Below are 27447 nucleotides of genomic sequence, written 5' to 3'. Positions count from 1 at the left end.
AAGATGCCCTGTACATGTTCTCTTGGATTCCTAGTATTGTGTAAAACAACTGAGCACCTAATGGTCAAATGAGAGTTCATAGTGCTAAAAGCAAACCCTCGACCATGTGGCAGCCTTTTACTAAAGAATCGCTAAGGAAACTCCAGTTCAGTTCTACTCAGTCTCACCATGAAGGGAGGTAGAAAATAGACAAAGACAGTGTACACTGAGTCTTCACCTCTTCAAAACTTCCCCCAAATCAGCTAAGCATATCCATCTTTTAGAATTTTAGGTCCCAGCCTGACTGCCTCACACATGTACAGCTCTTTCTTTCCCTCTTCACCTCTTTGCTATTTATGTCTCTGTCTGAGACACCTTGATTCTTATGCACAAATCAGCTCTTTCCTGATCTCTAACTGAAGTTCTATTTCTTGCTTACTCCTGGGCAGTATCCTTAACCACTGAGATTAGGAGTTGAACTATTACCAAAAAAATTTTTTAAAAATTTGGCCTTACGGTGCAAACTATTTTTTAAAAATATACAATAGAGTATTTATATTCATAGAAAATATGTGCTTCTCTCAGCAAACAAGGTTATGTATGAAGTCATCAGTTCTGTAAAAGGAAAATAAGAAAAACAACTAGTTCAAAGAGAGGATTTTCCCCCTTCTTTTTGGTATGCAGTGCCACACACTTGAACAATTCATATTGACTCAATTCAGTGATACAGTGTGGTATAATACACAAGAATGGCCTGGAGTCAGGAGATTTGGGGTCTACCCCCACGATCTGCTATACTAGCTGTGTGACCTCAGGATAAATTGCTTAAAACTGTTATCCAAGTTATTTGTCTGTAAATTTAAGATGTTAAACTACATAACCTTTAAAGATCTTTTTAATATAGCAGTCTTGGATCCCACAGAGTACATAAGTACTTATCCTATGTTGGGGCCCTGCGTAGTATGGGAGAAATATAGTCTTTATTCTCAAGAAGCATATCATTTCATGAAAATGTGACTTATTTTAAGTAGTCAGTTATAAGATGACATTTTTCTTTTTTGCTCTTTAGGGTGAATTTGGTTCAAGCCATTTTAGCCCCATTTATAACTAACTTTTCTCCATCTGTTCTGCTATCTCTCTTTCTAGCCCCCAGAAAAAGACACATGATACAATCATGGTCCAAGAAACCAAATCCTGTTATTCAGCACATCTACATGGCTTATTATTTGTTTCTCACTTCTTTTTTCTTCCAAAGTTACAACCTTCAACTGATATAGATTAAACTTTTTCTAATGCTTTTCACAGCTGAGATTATGATGGACTAGACAGAATGACTCTCCCACTACTAGATGACTAGAACCTGGATAAGTTTCAAGCATAGTTTTAATACATCACTGACATACAAGAAATAAGTGGTATCCGCATGTGCCAAAAATGGAAAATGAAAACAACTAAATTTGGAATGATGAGCAGTTTAAACAAATGAAAAGGCTAGGATTGCCTTGAGGGAAAAATGTCAATACCAGCACTGGGATTAGAAAATTAAGCCTTGGGATTTCTGCAAAGTGGAGAAATAGAGACACAGATGTAGAGAACAAACGTATGGACACCAACGGGGGAAAGTTGCGGGGTGCGGGGGGGATGGTGGTGGGTTGAATTGAGAGATTGGGATTGACACACATACGCTAACATGTATAAAATGGATAACTAATAAGAACCTGCTGTATAAAAAAATAAATAAAATAAAATTCAAAAAAAAGGCAGATTTCAAAAAATTAGAACCTTTATAAATAAAATATAATTATTGAAATTAATAACTCAGTGGATGAAGTAAACAGCAGAATATATGCAGGTGAAGAGAGAATTAAATCTGAAGGAAATGCTCAGATATAATGCATAAAGACAAGGCAGTAAATTTGAAAGAGAGGTCAGCTACATGGAAGATATAATGAGAAAATATAACACATCTAATTGGAGTTCCAGAAGGAGAAAATAGAAAAAAAAGGCAATATTTGAAGACACAAAGGCTGAGAATTTCCCAAAACTGATGAAAGGACATGAATCCACAGACAAGAGTCCAAGACAGAATAGATGCATAAAAAGAAAGTCATACCCAGATATATTTTAGTAAAACCAAAGAATATCAAAGACAGAGAAGATCTTAAAAACAGGCAGAGGAAAAAGGTAGATAATTTACAAAGGACAACAAGTAGATATCAGGTTCTCAATAGCAGCTATGGAATCCACAACACAGTAGAATGATAGCTTCAAAGTTCTGAAGAGAAAATAACCATCAACCTAGATTTGTAGGTTTAGCAAAACTTTTTTTCAAGGACAAGGGAAACAAAGACATAGTCAGACTGACATAGATTGAATTTACCTCCAAGAAACCTTCCCTAAAGAAACCTTCCCTAAAGGAACTTTTAAAAGAATGCACTTTAGAAAGAAGAAAAATGATTCTAAAATCAAGTTCAGGATACCCACATGCAAAAGAATGAAGTTGGACCCTTATCTTACACCACATACAAAAATTAACTCAAAATGGATCAAAGACCTAAATGTGAGAGTTAAAACCATAACACCTTTGGAAGAAAACATAGGGGTAAATCTTCATAATCTTGGAGTTGGCAATGGTTTCTTAGATATGACACCAAGCGCACAAGCAACAAAAGAGAAAATATACTGGACTTCATCAAAATTAAAAAATTTTGTGCATCAAAGGACATTATCAAGAAAGTGAAAAGACAACCACAGAGTGGGAGCTATTATTTGCAAATTATATAAATGATGTGTCTAGTATCCAGAATTTATAAAGAACTTGTACAACTCAACAACAAAAAGACAATCAAAAAGTGAGCAAATGAGTTGAATAGATATTTTTCTAAAGAGGATGTGCAAATGGCCAACAAGCACATGAAAAGATATTCAGCATCATTAGTCATTAGGGAAATGCAAATCAAAACTGCAATGAGATACCACTTCATGCCCAGTAGAATGGCTATGATTATTTTTTAAATAAAAATAAATATCACAGGGACTCCCCTGGTGGCGCAGTGGTTAAGAATCCACCTGCCAATGCAGGAGACACGGGTTTGATCCCTGGTCCAGGAAGATCCTACATGCCGCGGAGCAACTAAGCCCGTGCGCCACAGCTACTGAGCCCTCGAGCCCGCGTGCTGCAACTAGTGAGCCTGTGCGCCGCAGCTACTGAGCCCATGCACCGCAACTACTGAAGCCCGCACACTCTAGGACCCACGTGCCGCAACTACTGAGCCCGCGTGCTGCAGAAGTCTGCACACCTAGAGTCCATGCTCTGCAACAAGAGAAGCCACCATGATTAGAAGCCCGTGCACCACAGAGTAGCCCCTGCTAGCTACAACTAGAAGAAGCCTGCATGCAGCAACGAAGACCCAAAGCAGCCAAAAGTAAATAAATAAATAAACATCACAGATATAGAAAACAAACTTATGGTTATCAGGGGGAAAGCGGGGAGGGATAAATCGGGAGATTGGGATTGACATATACACACTACTATATATAAAATAGATAATTAATAAGGACCTACTGTATAGTACAGGAAACTCTACTTAATACTCTGTAATGACCTATATGGGAAAAGAATCTTTAAAAGGGTGGATATATGTATATATATAACTGATTCACTTTGTTGTACACCTGAAACTAACACAACATTGTAAATCAACTAGACTCCAATGAAAATTAAAAAAAAAAAACAAGTATTGGTGAGGATGTGGATACATTGGAACCCTTGTACATTGCTGGTGGAAATTTTAAATGGTGCAGCCACTGTGGAAAAATGTTTGGTAGTTCTTCAAAAAGTTAAACGAAGAATTACCATATGACCCAGCAATTCCATTCCTAGGTATGTAACCCCCAGAACTGAAGACAGCTATTCCAACAGATAATTGGACACAAATGTTCATAACAACATTAATCACAATAGCCAAAAGGTAAAAACAACCCAAATGTCCATCAATGGATGATGGATAAATAGATCTGGTATATCCATACAATAAAACATTATTCACAAAAAAGGAATTAAGTACTGATGCTTGCTGCAATATGGATGAATCTCAAACACATGCTAAGTGAAAGAAGGCAGACACAAAAGGTCACATATTGTATGATTGCATTTGAAATGTCCAGAGTAGGCAAATCCATAGAGACATCAGGTTACTGGTTGCCAGAGGCTGGGGAGAGGAAGGAATGGAGAGTAACTGCTTAACTGGCATGGATTTTCCTTTTGGGGTAGTGAAAATGTTCTGGAACCAGATAGTGATGATGGTTGCACATCATTGTGAATGTACTAAATGCCACTGAATTGTACACTGTAAAATGGTTAAAACTGTGAATTTTATGTGAGTTTCACTGTAGTAAAAAAAGTTTACAGGGGCTTCCCTGGTGGCGCAGTGGTTGAGAATCTGCCTGCCAATGCAGGGGACACGGGTTCGAGCCCTGGTCTGGGAAGATCCCACATGCCGCGGAGCAGCTAAGCCCGTGCGCCACAACTGCTGAGACTGCGCGTCTGGAGCCTGTGCTCCGCAACAAGAGAGGCCGTGATAGTGAGAGGCCCGCGCACCGCGATGAAGAGTGGCCCCGCTTGCCGCAACTGGAGAAAGCCCTCGCACAGAAACGAAGACCCAACACAGCCATAAATAAAATAAATAAATTAAAAAAAAAAATCCTCTTCATCTTGTTTAATGGCTTTCCCATCCCCCTTCCCCTAGAATGTCTAACCCCCACCTTTAGAATTTAAGCTCCATAAAGGTTTGTTGATGTACCCCAAGGGCCTGGAACAATAAAAATTAAAAAAAAAAAAAAAAGAAGTTCACAGATGTAATTAGCAAACGTGGGTAAATCCAGACATTGTATATTGTGATAAATGATTATTTGTGTTACTCTAAAAATGAGATAAAAATAGTACCCAACACTTGGGGGCTTCCCTGGTGGCACAGTGGTTGAGAATCTGCCTGCTAATGCAGGGGACACGGGTTCGAGCCCTGGTCTGGGAAGATCCCACATGCCACGGAGCAACTAGGCCCGTGAGCCACAACTACTGAGCCTGCGCGTCTGGAGCCTGTGCTCCGCAACAAGAGAGGCCGAGATAGTGAAGAGGCCCGCACACCGCGATGAAGAGTGGCCCCCGCTTGCCACAAGTAGAGGAAGCCCTCGCACAGAAACGAAGACCCAACACAGCCAAAAATAAATATAATAAATAAATAAAAGATTACTATAAAAAAAAAAAAATAGTACCCAACACAACATGTGAGTTGAGAAAGGGGTAATCAGTTAAAGCATTTTAAAGTCCTTATGAGATCCTGTGAGAGCCATTGACTTTCAAGTGCTTTTGACTGTAATCCAGTTAGAAAATTGCCACCCAGTGCACACACATACATATATGACTGAAACAAAAATTTCATAAAATAATGCTTGCTGTGTTATATGCTGATATTTTCTAATCTAATTAATTTCATTTTTTAAAATGCTGATTGTGTCCCACTTAAGTTGATTTCATGACCCACTAAACAGATTAAACCCACCACTTGAAAAAACTAGTGTAAAGAGCATGTGGTGACACCCAAGTAAAGATATGGGTAAGAAGAGAAAATAAAGAGAAGAAAGGGTCTTGAGCAGTTCAGTATTGACTCTAATAACTGTATCCACAAGCATCTGCAAGTGGTGAATTGGCAGTATTTTTCAAAATCTTTTGAAGATATCACCCTGTTCCAGTATTGGAATCTCCATGGGGCAAAATATTTCTACTAGTGCACTGGGAACCTTTTGAACAGTTGTGTATTTGTATAGTATTCAGTGAATTGCCAAGATAAAGTTATCTTGAGTTATTCAGTATGGATGTAGCTAATGGAAAGCATTTCATATCCATGCACATTGCCAAATAGTCTACTTCAATTTGAGGAAATCAGAAGGTCTGAGTGGTGGTCTTACACCTTGTTACCTTGGACAAGTCACTTCATTTCTCCTGGTTTCAGCTCCCTTATCTGTAAATTTTTTCCTAAAAAAGAAATCTTTAATTCACTCTAAGTCTACAGAAACCCCTGACTTCACACACTTACACATATACACACAAATGCATTGCATTGAGATTAAGGAAATTTAATGTAAACTCTATGAACCACCCATGGCATTGGCAGTAATCTGTTTTAAAACAGAAAATGATGAGAAGTGATGATATATTAAGCATATTTATTTCACATCTTTATTGGAGTATAATTGCTTTACAATGGTGTGTTAGTTTCTGCTTTATAACAAAGTGAATCAGCTATACATATACATATACCCCCATATCTCCTCCCTCTTGCGTCTCCCTCCCACCCTCCCTATCCCACCCCTCTAGGTGGTCACAAAGCACCGAGATGATCTCCCTGTGCTATGTGGCTGCTTCCCACTAGCTATCTATTTTACATTTGGTAGTGTGTATATGTCAATGCTACTCTCTCACTTCGTCCCAGCTTACCCTTACCCATCCCTGTGTCCTCAAGTCCATTCTCTACATCTGCGTCTTTATTCCTGTCCTGCCCCTAGGTTCTTCAGAACCATTTTTTTTTTTTTTAGATTCCATATATATGCATTAGCATACGGTATTTGTTTTTATCTTTCTGACTTACTTCACCGTGTATGACAGACTCTAGGTCCATCCACCTCACTACAAATAACTCAATTTCGTTTCTTTTTATGGCTGAGTAATATTCCATTGTATATATGGGCCACATCTTCTTTATCCATTCATCTGTCGATGGACACTTAGGTTGCTTCCATGTTCTGGCTATTGTAAATAGAGGTGCAGTGAACGTTGTGGTACATGACTCTTTTTGAATAATGGTTTTCTCAGGGTGTATGCCCAGTAGTGGGATTGCTGGATCATATGGTAGTTCTATTTTTAGTTTTTTGTTTTTTTTTTTTAATTTATTTTATTTATTTATTTATGGCTGTGTTGGGTCTTCGTTTCTATGCGAGGGCTTTCTCCAGTTGTGGCAAGCGGGGGCCACTCTTCATCGCGGTGCACGGGCCTCTCACTATCGCGGCCTCTCTTGTTGCGGAGCACAGGCTCCAGACGCACAGGCTCAGCAATTGTGGCTCACGGGCCCAGCCGCTCCGCGGCATGTGGAATCTTCCCAGACCAGGGCTCGAACCCGTGTCCCCTGCATTGGCAGGCAGACTCTCAACCACTGCGCCACCAGGGAAGCCCCTATTTTTAGTTTTTTAAGGAACCTCCATACTGTTCTCCATAGTGGCTGTATCAATTTACATTCCCACCAACAGTGCAAGAGGGTTCCCTTTTCTCCACACCCTCTCCAGCATTTACTGTTTGTAGATTTTTTGATGATGGCCATTCTGACTGGTGTGAGGTGATACCTCATTGTAGTTTTGATTTGCATTTCTCTAATGATTAGTGATGTTGAGCATTCTTTCATGTGTTTGTTGGCAATCTGTGTATCTTCTTTGGAGAAATGTCTATTTAGGTCTTCTGCCCATTTTTGGATTGGGTTGTTTGTTTTTTTGATATTGAGTTGCATGAGCTGCTTGTAAATTTGGAGATTAATCCTTTGTCAGTTGCTTCATTTGCAAATATTTTCTTCCATTCTGAGGGTTGTCTTTTCGTCTTGTTTATGTTTTCTTTTGCTGTGCAAAATCTTTTAAGTTTCGTTAGGTCCCATTTGTTTATTTTTGTTTTTATTTCCATTTCTCTAAGAGGTGGGTCAAAAAGGATTTTGCTGTGATTTATGTCATAGAGTGTTCTGCCTATGTTTTCCTCTAAGAGTTTTATAGTGTCTGGCCTTACATTTAGGCCTTTAATCCATTTTGAGTTTATTTTTGTGTATGGTGTTAGGGAGTGTTCCAATTTCATTCTTTTACATGTAGCTGTCCAGTTTTCCCAGCACCACTTATTGAAGAGGCTGTCTTTTCTCCATTGTATATTCTTGCCTCCTTTATCAAAAATAAGGTGACCGTATGTGCGTGGGTCTATCTCTGGGCTTTCTATGCTGTTCCATTGATCTGTGTTTCTGTTTTTGTGCCAGTACCATACTGTCTTGATTTCTGTAGCTTTGTAGTATAGTCTGAAGTCAAGGAGCCTGATTCCTCCAGCTTGGTGCTTTGTGATGACCTAGAGGGGTGGGATATATATCCCAATATATCCTTTGGGATAGGGAGGGTGGGAGGGAGGCTCAAGAGGGAGGGGATATGGGAATATATGTATGCATATAGCTGATTCACTTTGTTGTACAGCAAAAACTAACACAACATTGTAGAGCAATTATACTCCAATAAAGATGTATAAAAAATTTACAGCATGAGAAAGAAATATTATTTTCTTGGAATATAGGCACGAAGTTCCCATTGACGAGAAAGGCACTGCATTGTGTTGCTGGCTGTGCTCTGTAAAGCTCCTCCTCTGACCTGTTTCCAATGTCTTCTATGAAGACAAGCAGAAATTTTCTCAAGCCTCTCTTAGCCTGACCTTCAGTGACTGCCTGGGGGTTGAGGAGAGACATGCAAGGATCTGTGTGGGAAGAAAGTAGGGCTGCTATCACAAAGATTACAGTTTATGCTTTCCTTATCTTGCCACCCTTGGTTGCTCTGGCCTTTTGGTTTCCTCCCATTAACAGGAAGCTTAAATAGTGCGTTTATAATCAGTTATGCCTCTGAAGTAGATACTTTTGGCACCACTCACATCCCCTTGGCACTCAGTATTCCTGTACTGTACAGGATACTGATTCCTGTACACTGATAGCTTTCTATTGCCAGTACCTGCATCCCTTAGCCTGAGAGCTTCTCTGACCATACGAGCATGCTGGGTGCCAAGCTGACTGGAAGTGCCAGGGAGTTAACATCCTTGGGAACTGCTCCCATGACAGATGGGAGTTAGTAGCTAAATTCTCCATCTTTCTCATCCTTGAGGTGGGACAATTCTCAGGTGTGCTCTCCACCACCTCCCAGGGTTGCACAATAGAAATGAGCCCCAGTTCCCCATGGTAGTAACATACTTGTGAATGCATCCTCCTCTGGCTACCTTCCCTTCCCTGGCTCACTGCCCCCTCCCCTACCAATGCTTCTGGAGATCATCTTCCAAATAAACTAGCCTCAATCCTAGTCTCAGGGTCTGTTCTGGAGAAACCTATTCTAGGCTAGTTTAATATCAAGCAAACTAATAATATTAGAATGAACATATTGGGACTTCCCTGGTGACGCAGTGATTAAGAATCTGCCTGCCAGTTCAGGAGACACGGGTTCGAGCCCTGGTCCGGGAAGATTCCAAATGCCACGGAGCAACTAAGCCCGTGCGCCACAACTACTGAGCCTGCGCTCTAGAGCCCGCGAGCCATAACTACTGAAGCCCGCGTGCCCTAGAGCCCGTGCTCTGCAGCAAGAGAAGCCACTGCAATGAGAAGCCCATGCACCGCAATGAAAGAGTGAGTAGCCCCTGCTCGCCGCAACTAGAGAAAGCCCACGCGCAGCAACGAAGACCCAACACAGCCAAATAAATAAATAAATAATGAACATACTGTTAATAAATCTTCTAACAGTTTAAATGCTTCACTTCACATCCAGCAATCCTAAAGACCTAGAATTCGCTTCGAGTTTACCTGGTGTTATCCCTTCAGTATTATTGTTAGAGAATTCTTTTCAGGTAAAGATCGAGCTTAAGGAATAATCCCCAAACCAAGGAAGTCTGTCCCACATATTTGAGTTCAGATGGATAGTTAGCTACTTGCTTTCTCAAAGCAAATTCGTATAATGTATATTATTTCTCAGCATATTAAGATACTTCTGTGTATAATAAAAGACATTCTTAACGTATTGATGTTTTGGTTTTACTCACCTTTGCCCATTTTTGGAAACAAAAATGGAAAGCGAGGATAACTTTGCTGAAGGAAGAGAGATGGCTGACGCTGGTGCATGTATAGGCATGTATGTATGTGTGGACCAGGAGTCCTCAGCATTCTTTGCCCTCCACGCTCTCTTCCTTCAAAAACATGAACACAACGACAACTAAAATATTCTGGCAAGTTTAGGTTTATGGATGTGCCATGAGTTAAGTTTGGTAAACAGCTCCACTTAATATTTTTATAGGTCAAGAATCGTAAGAGTATCACAAAATTGAAACAACATCAGGGTCCCATAGCCCAAGATGCTAGAAATCTTCTAGCACCAAGATAAATTTTACTCCCCAGCCATTAAAATATTTCTTCTTCAATCCCAATCCCAAATCCAGAGATTCAGGCCTGAAGCTTAGTTCCGTAGCCTGCTTCGAATATTTGTCTTCCAGGTAATTTAATATTAATTTCACTGTTTTTTTTTAACAGTGTAATTGCTACCTGATAAGGACTGAACCTTATTCTAATTTCATGTTTAATTGAAGTACATATACTCTATGGTTTATATGAAGAAGAAGAAGAAAAAAACTCCTAGTGCCACAGGTTTGTGTCATAATACTTTCAAAGAAATCCTTGAGTCAACATAGTGCAGTGCAAGGATACCTACTGGTCCAGTCCCAGATTTTCTAATTCTCCATCTCTTTGCTCATCAATTCACAATGAAAGACTTTGTACGCTTTCTGTAACCAGTATCCTTGTAAACATAACACCTTTCTCGTCCTCCCTTCCCCACCCATGTCTTCTTTCCAGAGGAAACTGGGGCAGGCGTTAATAAACATCTATTCTGGTTATCGTTTGAGCCTCCCCAGATCCATTCTCTGTTCTCCTCTGCTCTGTTCTTTGTACTGGGAGGCTGGCCTATGTGAACTGTGTCATCCTCTGACCAGTGGGAGGCACCAACAGTAGACCAGATTGTAGGAGGAGAGAGATGCCAGGGTGTTTATTCCCTCCCGCTCACTCACTGCCTCAGTGTGGTTCTATCAGTGGCCTCATCACCAGAACTACAGCTGTGGTTGGGCAGTCCCCTCTTGACTCCAGCTGTCAACCAGGCTCTGGAAATAGGGTTGACTCCCCCTGCTGTTCAGGCCGGGGATTACAACAGCCCCCTCTGTCCCGAGTCTCTGGGGGAGTCTCAACATCCCTCGCTGGCTCCTCTAACTCTGCCTATATCTCTATAAATAGTTCCTTTATTGAAAAGCCTCTACACAGTAAAGTTGGGTATGCTCTCTATTTCTTGCTGAGCCCCTGGCTAACATAGCCTCCGACCTTCAAGTTTTCTGCAGTCCATGACACAGTGACAGATTTAGGGATCGCAATCATTTCTCTGAGCCTGGAATCAAGTAAGTACCTGTGCAAATAGGGACATCACATTTCCCTCTGAGCACTCCCAATGCTCAGAGGGAAACGATGTCAGAAATTTAGAAAAAAAATAGAAGAAAAATAGACGTGTTTGTCTGCAGCACACTGTGCCATTTGATCTAGAAGCTCATAGAAAAATATACTTGCATCTTTTAGGGTCAAGAATGGTATTTTCTGGGAACTGAAACAGAATTGGGGAAAATCTGGTCATTTATTTAGCTATTGGTATATATATATCAGTTAGCTGTGGCCCCCCAAATTCTGTGTAACAAACCACCCCAAAGCTCAGTACCTTAGAATAATAATCGTTTAATCTCACAAAGCTGCAGGTCAGCTGGGCAGTGGCTCTTCACCCTCCTTAGATGGATGACTAATTAAGACATGCTCTTCTCATGGTGAAGACAGAGGTACAAGAGGCAAGCCCAACCACTCAAGCACATTTCAAGCCCCTGTTTATGTCACATCTGCCAAAGCAAGTCACATGGCCAAGCCCAGAGTCAAGGGGTGAAAGGGAGAAGGTGTAAATATTTTTGACAATAATCTACCACAGCAGGTAAACTACAGGAAAGTCACTCAAAGGCAGGCTACAATTTGTTCAGTTAAAGTGAGGAGAATTTTGGTTTCAGTTTTCCTCTCATTCATCACGGGTGAACTAGAGTGACTTTTTAAAATAGGCTAAATTTCTTGGCATCTAGAAAGTTTCTTATTACAGAGATGATATTGCCCTAGAAATAGAGGCATTTGGAGGTTTCAAATATTAAGCAAATGTTGTTGTTATGGAGGTTCCATTATCTGCTCATGACTAAACTGGGATTGCCAGACTTGAGACCTGAATCTAGCCTTGTCCATTTTTTTTTTTTTCTTGCAAGGTTCAGATCCCAAAAGAATTACTCTCATTCTGAATCCTGGGCTGAGAATCAGCACATCCCACTGAATATCCCTGTTTGTGATTCCACAATCTGGATAGCCAAAAAGAGGTCAAAGGATCCAAAATGAATACTTTCTTATCTACACAGGCTTTCCTTAATTAGTGACTAATTTGTACTTTAACTGAGGTTTATTCAATTTGGAAGGGGTTAAAGTTGAAGATTCTAACAGCTCTCACCAGTTTAGAATCCACTAATCTTTCTTAGCCCAAGGAGAGGGGAAAAAGTGCTTCCCTTGCATAGTATTGAAAAGGAGCAAAAAGTCCTTAGTTATCTTGGTCATCTTTGGGAAGGAAAGAATTGTTTAAAATGCTGAGCCCAGCAAAGAAAACGGCTAGAAGATCTGCAAGAAATCTCCGTTATGCTGCCAGCACAGTGTGTGAAGCCAATGAGTGTTTATAAATGATAAGTTAATTTCAAAAGAAACATTAGCTTGGGATTCTAGCTGTCGAGGGACAGTATAGAAATTCAGAGTAGAGAGGTACCAATATAGTTTGCAGTCATGACAAACCATGTAGTTCAGATGATACTGGGACTGGACTTGAATAAGTCGGTTTGAATAAAGAAAAAGGAAAATGCACTGGGAGACAGTAAGAGTAAAGTTTGGAGTTATGAATAAACATGATACATGGGGTAGTCTGTAGGGGGTAGTGAGGAGACCATCTTGATCAAAATGGAGAAGCAGTCATGAATTAAGTGGGTTAGAGGTTGTACTGCCAGATCGTGAGGGTCTTAATAGGTGAAGGCCATTTCGATGTTATGTGGTGGATATTAGAAGCTGTTGGGTTTCTTGGTGGGGAGATTATTTAGTGCAAACATCTCCAGTTGTCACAACAGGCTGGTTTTCCGTATGATGCTAGGACAGCTTTTGACTTGATAGTAATGATTGTGGTGGATGAGAAAGGAAATGATTCACACGTATTTTAACTTCTTTACAAACTTGTTTTTAGCCTGAATCATAGGGAGAGTCTGTAGCCTTTTCCCATGGTTTTTGTTGGCAGCAGCTGTGTGTTCCCATGGGAACACACATACTTACCTATCCAAACCTTCCTCTTTGATTCATGCCCTCAGCTTCTGTTCACTTGGATGTTTTCATCTTTTCTATGGAGCATGTTCACATATAAGTTTAGAGCACAGCCCAGTTTTCTTTGGCAACTGAGGACTCATTCTGAATATTTTCAAATATATAAAACTCCAGGTAAAACTCCAAACCAAATATGATGGGAGGAGGCATTTGGATAGACCATAGAGTGATAACATCACTTTGAACACCATCTGTGGTAAACATTTTAGCTTTCTTCAGTGACCAGATAAAGGAAAGATGGCTCAGGGTGCTTCTTCGGTGGCTAATTCTGGAAAGCCTTTGCTAAATTTTAATCCAAAATAGGAAGACTCTCCCTCCCTCGTGTTCAAGAAGCTTGCAGTGCTGGGGGTGACATTGCCCTTTTCATCTCCTGGAGAGAAGTTCTCCTCTGACCATAACAGCAAATCAGCAAACACTTACTGAACTCTTTACTCATAGAGGACACACTAATTTCTACGTTACTTTGTTCCTTGCCAAATTCCAATGGCTTGAAATCCAAAATAGATGACGTTGAATAAGAGCAGTTGTATGTTTTCAAGAGACTCTTGAGTTTGGTTACTGTAGGTTTTCTAAGATACTGCTTTCTTTAGTTTATGCCAAAAACGTCTATTGAGCTAGCTTCTAGACTAAGTGCTGGTGATTCACACATGAATAATACTTCCTCTGGAGTGTTTCAGGTAAGACAAATACATAATAAGCTATAATAAAATTTAATAAGTCCTTCAACAGAAGTGCACAAGTTCTGTGGGAATGTTGAAGAAAACAATTCTGTGGTTCCAGGGTGGCCTTCACAGAGCACAAGGCATTTGGGCAAGTCTCAAAGGGTGAGCAGGGTCTCCCTAAGTGGAGTAGGAGCACTAAAGGCAGAGAAGAGAATGAGTAAAAGCACCAGTACATCAAAGTGCAGTGCTGGCTGTTATTTCTTTTCATTCCAGATGACACAAGTCAGGAATCCAGGGAGAGACAAGTGTCTGGGAGGCTGCCCTCCTCACGGATGGTCTTCCCAGCTCAGCCCTGCTGCAAGCAGAAATGTCAGGACTGCAGAATCAGGCTGATTAAATCGTAAGGGTAAGACTTCCTGAGGAGCGGAATATTTGCAAACACTTTCATGGAAATGGGACAATGGACTCAAAATAACTGCAGGTTTTCCAGACTATCCGGAAACATGATTTCTGGAGGAGGAGCCATACTCTTCTAGAAGGAATCTAAGGGAAATGCCACAAGGTTTTAAGAACTTCAGGTGGTCCCAGCCTCCTTCCATGGTCCCAGGAATGCTTCCTTGTGGTTTTCCTGACCATGTATTCTTCACTTTACTATGAGTTCACTCCCTGTATTGTTTTCCTAGGGCTACCATAACAAGTTACCACAGGCGTGGCTTAAAACAACAGAAATTTATTCTCTCACAGTTCAGGAAGCCAGAAGTCTGAAATCAAGGTGTCAGCAGGATTGGTTCCTTCTGAAGACACTGAGGGAGAATCTGTTCCATGCCTCTCCCCTAGCTTCTGGTAATTACCAGCAATCCTTGGCCCTTATAGATGCAGCACTCCAGCCTCTGCCTCCATCTTCAAAATGCCTCCTTCCCTGTGTCTCTGTGTGTCTTAAAGCTCCCTCTCCCCCCTCTTTATATGGATACTAGTCATTAGATTTGGGGCCCATCCTAAATCCTGGATGATCTCATCCCAAGATTCTTAATTACATCTGCAAAGATCCTATTTTCAAGCAAGGTCATATTCACAGGTTCCAGGAATTAGAACTTGGACATACCTTTTGGGGGAACAGTATTCAACTCACTACGTCCCCCCTTTCATTGCCCACATCCGGTGGCTTCTGAGCACTTGTAGCTGGGCTGTTAGACCTTGTCCACAAACTGGATACTGGGATGGAAAGACACAGTACCGTAACTCCCATTGGCGAGGAGTAAAACAAAGGTCCAGATTATCCAGAGTTTTCTTACGAGAATCTTTGACCAGAGGCTCATCAAAGATGTGAGCTCTACCTGCAAAAGGGCCAGAGTAAAAATTTTTACTAGAGAAAGGTGGGGCTACTTCAAACACACCTTTTTTGCTTTTTACAATCTCTGTGGTTGTCATATGTTCATCCTCTTGTGAATGGGAACAGATTATTTATAACACTAACAGTTAAATGGAATGTTGGCTTCTGATCCCTTAGCTAGTAGGCAGCTGCAGGGTCCACCAGAGCCAAGAGGCTCAGCGAGGAAGTCTAGTTCACAACATTTATTGAGGGTAGAAGGGTTAGCCAATTGCTTCCTGCAAAATCCCAGATCAGTTTTTGTAGAGCAACACTTTCAAAATGGATTGAGTAAAGCTACTTCTACCTTACTTTCCCACAAATCACTTTTCTCTCTTTGCTTATAGCATATTCCCAAGAATCTTGGAATTCAGGATGACTTTGCCAAGAAAGTTTTATTTCTTAGCTAATTACTATATAATTTCCTGGAGCAAAATCACAGGTTGGGGGTCATAAATAAAGCCTGCTCAACCTTGGTCAAATCTAATTTCCCCTACTCCATGCCTGCATGCAACAGCTGAACATGGCTGGAGAAAGACCCAACCTTGCTGACTGCTCTCACTTTAAATTATGATCACTAAGCTCAAGTGGGCCTTTGGTGCTACTTGGCCATCTCTCTCCATTTCTCTCATCTATTCCCAATCCTGAATGACTATCCCATACCTTCTTCTCTCTCCTCAATCCTCCAACAACTCTTCCTCCTCAATTCTCAAATACCAGCTGACTTCGTTGCTTCTGTGAAAAATATTGCAATTCAGAAGAGAATCTCTACACACTCCCCCACTCTCTGTGGCCATAGCTTCTGCCTTCTCTCTTTTACCCTCGATGAACGTGTGCTCCTAAGGAAGCCCCCTCCAGTTGTGCACTGATCCCATTCCCTCTCATTTACTAAGGATATCACTTCTGTAGTTTTCCCTCTTTTTCCTGCCTCATCAGTTTTTCCCTCTTGACTGGATCAGTCCCATCAACATGCAAATGTGCTGCAACATTTCCCATTTTATACACACACACGCACACACACACACACGCAGAGTCTCTCTCTCTCTCTCTCTCACACACACACACACACACACACACACACACACACGCCCCTCTCTTTGAGCCCCACATCTCCCTCCAGCCACTGTTCAGTTTCTCCACAACAAAACTGTTTGAAAAAGTTGTCTGTACAGGCTGTCGCCGATTTCTCTTCTCTTAGGAACTCACTCCCTATCCTGAAGCACACCTCCAAAATTGATCCTGCCAAGGTCACCATGGTCTGCAAATTGCTAAATCCAACCATCAGTCCTCAGTCCTCACCTTAGTTGGCCCTTCTGCAGCACGTGACACAGTCACTCTCTTCCTCCTGCTAGGAGCACTTTTTAAACTTGCCTTCCAGGACTCCACTCTCTTTTTCACCAGCCTCTCCTCAGTCTCCTTTGCTGGTTTCTTCTCATTTCCTTGACCTCTAAATGTTGGAATGCTATAGAGCTTTGGACAGCTTTTCTCTCTAACCTCACTCGCTTTTGGGGTGATGCTAGATCATTTCATGCTGTGGCCGCCCCACCTGTATCCCTTCCAAGACTCGCCAGTACACACAGAAGGCTGCTTGCTGGCAACCTTTCTTCTGAGTCTCCCTGGGTTAGGGGAGGGGTTAATGGCCCCCGGGGCGAGGGGCTGTCCTGTGAGGAAGCTGGAAGTGCTGGAGAGTTAATGCCCCCAGAGCAGCCCTCAACCGAAGATGGACGGTAGTTTGGTGGATAATTAACCTAGCTTTCCAATCCCTCAGTTAGGATACCTGTCACGGAGCCCAAGCTCGCTCTGCTCGCTGCACAACAGGCCAATAAATTGGGAGACGAGTTGTTGGGGCAAGGAATAACGACTTTAGTCAGAAAGCCAGCAGACCAAGAAGACGGCAGACTAGTGTCTCAAAAATACCGTCTTCTCTCAGTCCGAATTCGGGCTCCTTTTATACAGAGGAAGGGGGGAGGGGCCCACCGAGATGCCGACCAATGGCTGAGCGGGACTGCTAACGGTCGCTTGGTAACAGTTGCTCCCTAAGGTCGCTCGTTTGGGAGAGGGGCCCCCTGCGATGCCGACCAATGGCTAAGCGGGACTGCTAACATCGCTCGCTAACAGCCGTGCGCCTGCCCCGCCCCTATTACATTCCTTGGAAGCCTGTTCTACATTCTCTCCCAGAATTCCACAATGGGACAAATTTCAGTTGCCAACGGAGGTAACTTCTTTCGTAATGCACATTTTATTGATTCTCTTCCTTTTCCTGTCTCACTTCTCTTCTCTACTGGTAATTCTTGAACTCTCCTCACAAACTACTTGCGCTCAAATTCTTGTCCAGGTCTGCTTCTAGGGGAGCCCAAACTAAGACACGTACTGTTTATATGCCCGTGACCACCACACTTACATCTCCGGTCCAAACATCTCCCAGCTTCCAGAATCACTGTTCAATAGCCTTCCCCCACAGCTGTGTGTGGGTGTCTAATAGCCGTGTCACACTTCATATGTCCCTAAGTGAGCTCCTGGTTTCCCCTCCAAACCTGCACTCCTCAAGCTGAGGTCAGTTTGATGCCAGTCCTTCTTTCACATGCACGTATAACCCAACAACGACGTCTGTAGGCTCCATCTTCAACGTAGATGCAAATCTTACCTCTCCTCTACCTGTTGGCCCTCACCCAAGCTACCTTGCCTCGATTATTGAGATAATTTCTAAACCGTTTTTTCTCTTGGTCTCTCGCCCCATTAAAGTTTCTTTTCCTCACAGCAGCCACAAGGATCCTCTTAAACCATAGTCAGATCATGTCCCTCCTCTGCTCAAAACTTGCCAATGACTTCATCTCAGAGCAAAAGCCAAAGCCCATCGTATGGCATATAAAGCCCTATATGGTCTGCTGCCTGTCTTTCCCTCTGATCTCATCTCCTACCACTCCTGTGCTGTTTCTGTTGTAGGATCATTCGTTGCCTGTGCCCCTAAACATGCTCTTCCTAGGGCCTTTGCACTTTTTCTCCTGCAACCTGGAACATTTTTATTCCAAATATCTGCATGGTTTGCTTCTTTACTTCTTTAAAGTCTCTACTGAAATATCACCGTATTTAGAAGGGTCTTCTTTGTGTGGTATGAGGTGCATGTTCTCTGATCACGCCCTTGCTCAACTCTGCTTTCTCCTGCATGCTGCTTTTCTCAGACTCCTATGTTAGCTGGCTTCTGGTCAGATTCAATCAACTCACAAGCTTGGAGAGTTGGAGGAGGGAAAAGGGAGGGAGGGATATTTTCTCCTGTCTCAGGCTGCATCTCCAGGCAGCAGCGAGTCTCTCTTATGGCTCCAGTTCCCTTTGAACTAGCTTCTAGCTTCTTCCAGGACACCCCAGCCTCCAGGATCTGACAGCACAGTATTTTTTGTCCCTCCATCATAGGAATGGTGGTGGCTTCCATCTGTTGCTGATTTCTGGGTTCCTTTGCTCTTACTCATTTGGCCTCTCAGGTCTTCCAATATCCATGTAACCAATTCTTTCCATTAAATTTCTCTCTTTTAAAATACTCAGAACTATTTCTATTTTATCCATTGAATCCTGATTGACACCTTGTATCAGTTTCAGTCCCCAAAGGAAATTTGTAATTTGAGGAGAGTTCAATAAAAAGGACTATTTACATAGGTGTTGGTTTGGTTTTAGGAAAACAGCAAGGGTTTGTACAGTAACTCTTGGCTAGTAACAGGATCCAATACATAGAAAACCCCAAAGGAGCCACAAAAAAACTACCAGTTCTAACAGATGAAGCAAAGTGGCAAGGTACAAGATCAACACTAAAAAATTAGTCATGTTTCTATACACCAGCAATGAACAATTTGTAAAGAAAATTAAGAAAACAATTTCATTTACTGTAGCATCCAAAGAATGAAGTACCTAGGAACAAATTTAACCAGAGAAGTTAAAAGACTTGCCTTCTAAGAACTACAAAACATTGTTGAAAAAATTAAAGAATACCTAAATAAATGAAAAGACATGTTCTGTGTTCACTGATAAATGACTTAATATTGTTGAGATGGCAAAATTACCCAAGGCATTCTACAGATTCAATGCAATCTGTATCAAAATTTTAATGACCATTTTTGCAAAAATAAGAAAATCCACTTCTTAAATTGATATGGAATTTAAAGGGTCCCAAATAGCCAAAGTAGTACTGAAAGAGAAGAATAGAGTTGGAGGACTCACATTTCCCAATTTCAAGACTTATTACAAAGCTACAGTAATCAAAGCTATGTTATTGGCATAAATATAGACAGATAGGCCAATGGAATAGAATTGAGGGTCCTTACTAAAACCCATACATCTATGGCCAATTAATTTTAGACAGAGGTACCAAGATCATTCAGTGGGGAAAGAATAGAAATCTCTTCAACAAATGGTACTGGAGCAATTTGATATCCACATGCAAAAAGATTGAAGTTGGACCTCTACCTCACACCATGTACAAAAAAATAAAATAGATCAACAATCTAAGTACAAGAGTTAAATCCATAAAACTGTTAGAAGAAAACATGGGTATAAATCTTCATGACCTTAGATTTGGCTACAGATTTGGGGTATGACACCAAATGCATAAGAAATAAAAGAAAAAATAGATAAATTGGATCTCATCAAATTTAAAAAACTTTGTGCATCAAAGGACATTATTGAGAAAGTGAAAAAACAATAAAGAGAATGGGATAATTTATTTGCTAATCATATAAATAATAAGAGTCTAGTATCCAGAATATACAAAGAACTTTTACAACTCAACAACCCAATTTAAAAACAGGCAAAGGACTTGAATAGACATTTCTCCAAAAAGGTATACAAATGGGGCTTCCCTGGTGGCACAGTGGTTAAGAATCCGCCTGCCAATGCAGGGGACACGGGTTCGAGCCCTGGTCCGGGAAGATCCCACATGCCGCAGTGCAACTAAGCCCATGCACCACAACTACTGAACCTGTGCTCTAGAGCCCATGAGCCACAACTACTGAGTCCACGTGCCACAACTACTGAAGCCCATGCGCCTAGAGCCTCTGCTCCGCAACAAGGGAAGCCACCACAATGAGAAGCCCGCGCACCAGAACAAAGAGTAGCCCCCGCTCCCCACAACTAGAGAAAGCCCACGTGCAGCAACGAGGACCCAACGCAGCCAAAAATAAATAAATAAATAAATTTATAAAAATGATATACAAATGGACAACAAGCAAATGAAAAGAGGCTCAGTATCATTAGTCATTAGGGAAATGCACATCAAAACTGCAGTGAGATACGACTTCACACCCACTAGGATGGCTATAATTTTAAAATGTAAAATAATTAGTGTTGGCAAGGATGTGGAGAAATTGGAACCCTCTTACAGTGCTGGTGGGAATTTAAAATGGTGCAGCCGCTGTGGAAAACAGTTTGGTGGCTCCTCAAAAAACTAAACATAGAATTACCATATGAACCAGCAATTCCACTGCTAGGTTCATACCCAAAAGAATTGAAAACATGTACTCAAATACATGTGCATGCACGTTCATAGCAACACTATTTACAAGAGCTAAAAGGCGGGACAATCCAGTTTCCATCAGTGAATGATAAATTGTGGATAAAAAAATTGTGACATATTCATATAATGGAATAATATTCAGCCATAAAAATAATGAAGTTGATACACATTACAACATGAATTGTAACAAAAACATTATGCTAAGTAAAAGAAGCCAGGCACAAAATGTCACACATTGTATGATTCCATTTATATGAAATATCCAGGACAGATGCATCCACAGAGACAGAACACAGACTGGTGATTGCCCAAGACTGGGAAGAGGGGGGATGGGGAGAAACTGCTTAATAGTATGGAGTTTCCTTCTGGGGTGAGGAAAATGTTCTGGAACTAGATAGAGGTGATGACTGCACAGCATCGTGAATGTACTAAATGCCACTGAATCAAAAATGGTGAATTTTATGTTATGTGAATTTTACCTCAATCTAAAAAAGTCAAGTATAAAATGCTCAGGAACTTAAAAGTTACCCTAATTTTTTTAATGGATTTTTTTCTAGTAAGAAGAAAAGTAGTAAAAAGTATTAAATTATTAATTTAATTATTTAGTACTAATTAAGGTATTTAAATGATTTGGAAGAGGAAAGTATATGTTTGTTAATGTAAGATGGGGAGAGGGAAGGGGAGGGACAACATGGGGTAGGAGAAAAAAGGGTTATTATGGGATTATATGAAATCGTCTGTGTGAAGCTTTTGAAAATTATGAAACACTATAGGGACTTCCCTGGTGATCCACTGGCTGGGACTCCACACTCGCAACGCCGGGGGCCTGGGTTCGATCCTGGTTATGAATTAGATCCCACATGCCACAACTAAAGATCCCGTGTGCTGTAACGAGACCCGACGCAGCCAAATAAATAAATAAATATTTTTTAAAAAGAAAATTATGAAGCACTATAGAATTTTAAAAATCATTCAAAAAAAAGTAAATAAATACAAATACATAAATACTGGACTGTAATAAGAAATCATATGTTCTGGAGATTTAATATATTCTCCTGAAAAAAAGTTTTGAGTCTAGCATGTTGGGAAGTTAACAGACTAACACTGGTGAGTTATATGGCTCGTGGGTCATTTTTGTTAAGAAAACTACAGCGTATGTCTTTTCTATGGTGTTTTGTTGTTGCTATACTCTGCTGCTAGAGGGGTTTCCGTGATTTGATGTTTTGGGCCTTAGTCTGACGTCTGTATGCCAATGCACTGCATTTAATTTTTCACTTACGTAACAAGAATTTTTATATTGTGATAAGCTAGAATGGAGAAAATTAATCTAACAAGATGGAATTTAACAGACATGAGAAGTCCTTTACTCAGATCTAGAACAACAAACAGCTGTCCAAGATCTGGGTGGGGGAGAGATGGTTTAACAGTATCACATGGAAAAAAAAAAAGGCTCAGGGGTTTCCGTTGGCTGGAAGCTGAATATGAGTCAATGGCAAGTTGTGGCTTCTTAACAAAACATAGCAAAACAAAACCCTAAAGAAATCTTAGCTTGGAAAAACGGAATTGTAGTATCTAGGCCAAGATGAAGAAACCTTTTTGTTTCTCCTTCACTAATCAGCCCATACCTGGGGAACTGAGTACTGCTTCAGGCACTGCATCATAGAGGAACAGCATCAAGCCACAGGGGTCCAGAAGAAGGGGATGGGAAGGTACAAGGCTCAAACCATCCACCTGAAGCGTGTCCACAGGAATGGCAAATATAGTGAGGGGTGTATCTGCGCTGGGCAGGGAGGTTCAAGGAGGGATTGTGTAAGAGATCAATTACTTACTCTGTGCCACTCCCTTCTATAGCAAAATGATAGAAAGGGGACTTAATATTGAGTGTCTACTCTGTGCCAGGAAGTGATAACCACTTTACACGTGCTGTCACATTACTTCCCTGCACCAACTCTCTAAGACAATTATCGATATGTTTTCAACACCTTAGCAGCATCCTAATAACTCTCTTCCATTTGAAGATCAAGTATATGCTGGCTAATGTAAGCATAGTCTCTTGATACTGGGCTCCAGTATTCAACCTGAAGGTTAAGCAATCAACTTCAGAAGAAGGCCCTTTGCTCCCAGGATCTGACACAGTGGTGTACCATTCACTTTCTGTACTCAGACCAGGAGCAGACTGGGGCAGGGCCGAAGGTGGACTTCAAGGAAAGAGGGATTTATTGGAGGATGCCAAATCCAGAAGCAGTGCCTGAGTAAGAGGCGCCCGCCTCCTTCCACCTCAGCTGTTGCTGGCTGGTGGACAGAGACCGATCTTTAGGGCTCTCTCTGTTTGCCAGGTCTTTCCCATCTGAGCGGCATGGTACAGCCACTCACCCCCCACCACCCCCCCTTCACTGCTCTGCTTCAGCAATTACCTGCCCACTGGCTCCTTAGCAGATTCTTACTCCCACTTGCTCTGTCTTGAGACTCGGTTTAAAAACAACTTGAAAATCATATTCAGGAAATTCTTTGAAAAATACTAGGGCAAATATTTGAATTTCAATCAATCACTCCTATGCCTCCATGTGAAATATAAATCCTGCTCCCTGCTGTCCAGGACTCTCCAGGTACAAGTCAAATATGTTTTTTTCAGGCATAGTTTTCCATGACATCCCTACGTGGATGTAATGTAATGTTTGCCATTACAGTCCTTGTTTCATCTAAATTGAATTTCTCATCCCTAGTAACACACCACTGTGCCTTTTCCTGTCGTTCGACTTGGAAAGACTTCTTTTTATATATCTTTCAAAATCATACTCAGCATTTCAAGTCCTTTTAAATATCATCTGCTTCATGAAAGCTTCTTTGACCAGCACCCCCCATATCATGGTTGAGGTTTACCCTTCATTGAGCTCCAGACCTCATGGCTAAGACCTTTGTATGGCCCTTATGTCACTACTTCTCAACTTCTAAGACCGGTTCACATACTATGGTATGCAGATTTAATATATTTTGTTCCCTGTGTTTATAAAAACAGAATGCTTAGTGGTTTCACTTGCATAATGGCTCATTGTAGCCCATTTCCTAAATGGAAAAGACAACTCAAAGAACTAGAAGGTAGCAACACAATTTTTGCACTTCAACACTTTTGCAACTGGTTGTTTGAACCATTTATAATTGATAATGTACAATGAGGGATCCACTCTATTTTTCTTTTACCTTTGCCTTCAAAAACACTGTTGGCTGTCCCTTCCCTCTTCCTCAGAGATACCATGGGCAGATCCAATGGCTCCCCGTTCACTTTCTATTCACTGTTGGGTATTAAATAGTCTGATTTTTCAGGTATTAAAAGGTACTCTCCAGCCAGAAACTTCAACTTGTCATCCATTTCAAAGTGTTTCCCCTCCCTCAGCTTAGAACTGATTTTGGGTTTGAGGATTTACCAGTGGGACCAGCTATGCGGTCTGTTCTTTCACTCTCCTTGCTCTCTGCTTTCTCCTCCCCCAGCTTGTCCTGGCAAGGGCACCTGGAGCCACTCCTAATAAACTCCTGGAATATCTCCTCAAAGTTTGGGAAAAAATGATGCCTACAGTAAATGAGGTGGAGATGATGGAAATTCCTCATCAGAGGAAGGGATCAAAGGCTCAGAAAGGCAGGCCTGTTAGAACTGACTTATTTGTGCAACACCAAAGAATCACCAGATGACTATGTTTCTCAGGAAGGTGAGTGAACTCTCTTTTCACTAAAGTAAGAAGTGATGCTTCATGAGGGAGACACTAGAACCTTAACAAACTCAGTGTTTTCTGTCCTCTGTAGGCCATGGTTGTAGGCCAAGTAGGAAATACTGCTGGGAAAACTGGGCTCCCTGATGTCAAGGGGGATGATAGAATTCTGGAGTAGAAGAAGCAAGTTGAGAGCATATAATTGTCAGAGCGAAGGTAGGATTGGTGGAATTAATTTGCTGTGTTAATTGCTACAATAAGTCTAAAGGAAGACAGGTTGGTGTGATTATCCTAATGGATAACAAGGTCAGAGTGACGACCAAGGGGCCTTGAACCACAGGAATCTGTGCCAAAGACTAACAAACCATGGTATCCTAGGAACAAGCTATAAAGGCAGGCAATTGCTTGATTTATATATCCAAGAAAGATTTTGAGTCAGTCAGCACCACAATGGAAAATCATGGTCTCTTGTCTAGTTTCAAGAGTTGAGGCAATTTTCAGACTCAGAATCCATTGATTGAAGAGCCATGTCCCCTTGAAGAAAGTCCCTGAAACACCATAGCAAGTAGTTATCATAGCTATGAACAATCCTTCCTCAAAAGGGCCTGCAGACATTTACCAGATTAACTACACACTGGGGAAAGTGAATATTCAGGTATTTTGAAGGCTGCGGATAAGTCAACATGAATACCAAGCAACCCAAAATAGCATCAGCCTCCTTATTAGAGTGGGGATGATTAGAGGACAATTGATAAATGGAGTCCTACCCCAAGTCAGGGGGCTGTGGAATATTTAGCAACTGGAAGAACCCTCACATTGGTTCTCTGTGGAGTGAATCTTTATGGCAGGAAAGGCTAAGTGGAAACCCCTAAAAGTCCTCTCCTGATCTAAAAGATAGTAAATTGAAAGGACATCCTGCAGTGATTCATGTCACCCTCAACCACTTAAAGGATGCAAGAGTGATGCTCTCCATAGTACCCCATTCAGTTCACCAGTTTGATCATCACTTAAAGTATATAGATCATGGATGATAATGATGGACCTTGATTGCCTGGACATTCTGGTCACTGGTCCACTATATTGATGACACCATGCCAGTTGGACCCGGTAACAGAAAGTGGCAAGAGCTTTGAATACCTAATTAAGAAATGTGCACCTCAGGTGATAGGAAATAAACCCTACAAAGATTCAGGAACCTGAAAGATCTGTGGAACTTTTAGAGGTAAAATGGTCTAGACCAGTGGTTGGCAAACTATGGCCTGTGGGCCAGATCTGTCTATTTGGTATGGTCCACAAGCTAAGAACGGTTTTAACATTTTTAAATGGTTTTTAAAAATCAAAAGAAGAATATTTTGTGATGTGAAAAATATTTGAAATGAAGTTCTGTTGTAACACAGTCACACTCATTCACTTATGTATTATCTATGGATACATTTGAGTTTCAACAGCAGAGTTGAAAAGTTGCAACAGAGACCATATGTGGAACTCTCATCACTTCATGCTTATCACTCAATGAGTCATAACTCACTCAAAACAGTGTTACAAATGCTAAGCATTTTGTTATACCATTTTATTTTATTTTATTTTGTTCTATTTTATGTTACCAGGACATATCCTTCATGTCTAAACAAGAAAAGTGGACTTCAAATGTTGCACTTTTAAATCACTGGTAGAGGGTGGTTTGTTTGTTATTGAATTATATTTATTAGGCAATGACACTATAACTGTGCTAAAATAACACAAGATATGTCAACATTTCCAGGTTAAGCACTCATCACAATATCCCAAACTCACAGGAAAGCAACAGTCGGAAAAATTAGGAAATTTAAAATGGAATACCTCATTATAGCAGAATTTCTTCACAAGAATTAAAAATGTAAATGAGGCTGCAAACAAAGTGCGTTTCTGAGTGGCTCACTTGTTAGCAAGCAAGGAAAGCCATTTACCAATGGCAAGTTAATTAAATTGTGTTTGATCATAGAAGCTGAATAAATGTGTCCGGAGAAAATAAACCTGTTTAAGATGATCAGCCTTTTGATATGAACAGTTGTTCGGAGTTGAGGACCTTGGTAGCAACATCAATAGTTAGTTTTAAAAAAAAAATGTTAATGGTTCTGAGTATTCTTCCTTGTATCTTCATGAATTGACAAGATGGTACTGATGCTGGTCAGCTGTTGTATACTTGGACGTGTCAATGCCAAGTTCGAAGTGACTGAAGAACTGGCTTCTGTGAATAGTCTGTGTTGAGCTACAAGCAAGAATATTTTCAAAGAAGTTGAGAAAATTTCGAATTTAGTACAACCTGCTAAGATGTATACAACTCCTGGTGATAAAAATTGGTGTGGAGCAGGAAAAGGCTTAGTTGGACAAATTTACAAAGCTTGTGGAAAAGAAGGATATTAAAGATTGTGATTATTCTTTGTGTGATTCATCAGCAGATACTTCAAAGGCAATATTTGAATCTATCATGAGTTATTGAACCAATACTGTAAAAAAAAAATTAACTTTATTCACTCTTGTGGACTTACACAACTTCAGTTCTATTAATTTTTGTCAGCAATAGAAACTGAATATCCTGACTTGCTCAACTAAACAGCGGTTTGATAGCTTAGCAATGGTAAAGTTTAATTGTGGGTTTTTTTTTCAGCTTGAAATTTTTCTGAACAAGAAAAACTACCCTCATCCACTATTTAACCCTGAATGACTCTGGGAATTTTTTGCTAATTTTTAGGTGGGAAGTGGTATTAAGAATTCTTATCTTTTAGAGATATATACTGATATATTTCCAGATGAGAGGATATGATGTTTCAGATTTGCTTTACAGTCTATTTTTTATGTTTATTTATATTTAAAATTTATTTTCTTTATTTTTTTGGCTGCATCAGGTCTTAGTTGGAGTACACGGGGTCTTCGTTGTGGTGCACAGGCTTCTCTCTAGTTGTGGCGTGTGGGTTTT

The 27447-nt window shown here is 40.8% G+C and overlaps 1 long non-coding RNA gene across 5 annotated transcripts in view; it reads left to right on the top strand.

Annotated features, from left to right (window-relative positions):
• LOC137768569 (uncharacterized) overlaps nucleotides 1-27447 on the top strand; it is a 61892-nt gene that overhangs the window by 11912 nt on the left and 22533 nt on the right. For 3 of the 5 annotated variants that reach the window (XR_011074765.1, XR_011074762.1, XR_011074761.1), the window contains exon 2: nucleotides 14201-14333. This is a non-coding gene — a long non-coding RNA (uncharacterized lncRNA). Of the gene's footprint in view, nucleotides 1-10352; nucleotides 10440-14200; nucleotides 14334-24293; nucleotides 24492-27447 lie in introns of those variants that run through there. The other 2 variants (XR_011074764.1, XR_011074763.1) reach the window with 2 other exon arrangements.

The sequence above is a fragment of the Eschrichtius robustus genome, chromosome 8 (genome assembly GCF_028021215.1).
Source record: "Eschrichtius robustus isolate mEscRob2 chromosome 8, mEscRob2.pri, whole genome shotgun sequence".
NCBI lineage: Eukaryota > Metazoa > Chordata > Mammalia > Artiodactyla > Eschrichtiidae > Eschrichtius > Eschrichtius robustus.
The sequence above is the reverse complement of the archived record's forward strand: the minus strand, read 5'-3'. Positions and strand labels throughout refer to the sequence as shown.